The sequence below is a fragment of the Sinocyclocheilus rhinocerous genome, unplaced genomic scaffold (genome assembly GCF_001515625.1).
Source record: "Sinocyclocheilus rhinocerous isolate Xijiao unplaced genomic scaffold, SAMN03320098_v1.1 scaffold1881, whole genome shotgun sequence".
Lineage (NCBI taxonomy): Eukaryota > Metazoa > Chordata > Actinopteri > Cypriniformes > Cyprinidae > Sinocyclocheilus > Sinocyclocheilus rhinocerous.
Genome location: NW_015635041.1, coordinates 1 through 1084, shown reverse-complemented (window position 1 = coordinate 1084; position 1084 = coordinate 1).

Below are 1084 nucleotides of genomic sequence, written 5' to 3'. Positions count from 1 at the left end.
AGTCAACCTGATTAGAACTGATTTCAAATTTTAATAGTTTACACCTTATCAACGGTCGCCCAGCGAGACGTTAATGTCCGTGTATACCCGTCGCCTGCGCCATCTAGAGTTTCATGACTGAACTATATATTTATATGTAGTTATATTAGTCAAAGAGTCTGTATTACTGTAGGTTTACATTGTATGCAGTGTAGTGGAGCATTTTAATTGCAAAATGTTAAACATTAATGGGGTAAATTACAACAATCAAACATGTATTGCTACAAACTGAGAATAGATATTAATACAACTTCAAGTGTTTGTTATTTTTGGCAAGTTCAAACCAGCTTTGACAGCTACTGTCCTGTGTGTCTGAGATCAGCAGGTTAAGCCATTGCTGCTTGCTTTTCCATTCAAAAATGATTTAGGGCTAAATGTTAGAGGGATTAATGTCAAAAAGACATTGATGATGGCAAAAAATGGTGCCTGAAAGGTAGATAATTCAATAGAATTTGAAATGTGAATAGAAAGTACATGACAAATTTTACATTTTCACAGAAAAGATGAGAGTTGAGATTTTAACTTCAATAAAAGTAAAAAAAAAAAAAAAAAACGTTAGGTCTATGACACCCATCAAAATGAAATGATGATTAGGGACATGGTAGGAGCTTGTATACCAATGAAACATTTATTTAAAATTTTAACTAATTTACATTAGACACTAAAAAGAGTTACAAGTAATTAAATTGTGACTAAGTTCAGTATCAGTGATCTATCCTTTTTATTAGTCATGGGGACTATAAATGTACCTTTTTAAATTGAACTATAAATCCATAATAGATATCTCCAAATGATGGTACTAGATATACAGTAATATTGGTACTTTAATTTGGAAAATAAAATGTCAACATTTTGGTCACTCTAGTTGCCATGTTTTCAGGAACTCCATTTTTGATTAAGTGGCATATTCTTAGGTCCAATTCTTGCTATTAACACAGAATCGACCACAGAGTCCAACGTTTATCTTTTTTCTACAAATCTTTGAGTTAACATGTACTAAATGGAGTGGAATTTGCACCGCAGCGCCCCCACACCTTGATGCTCA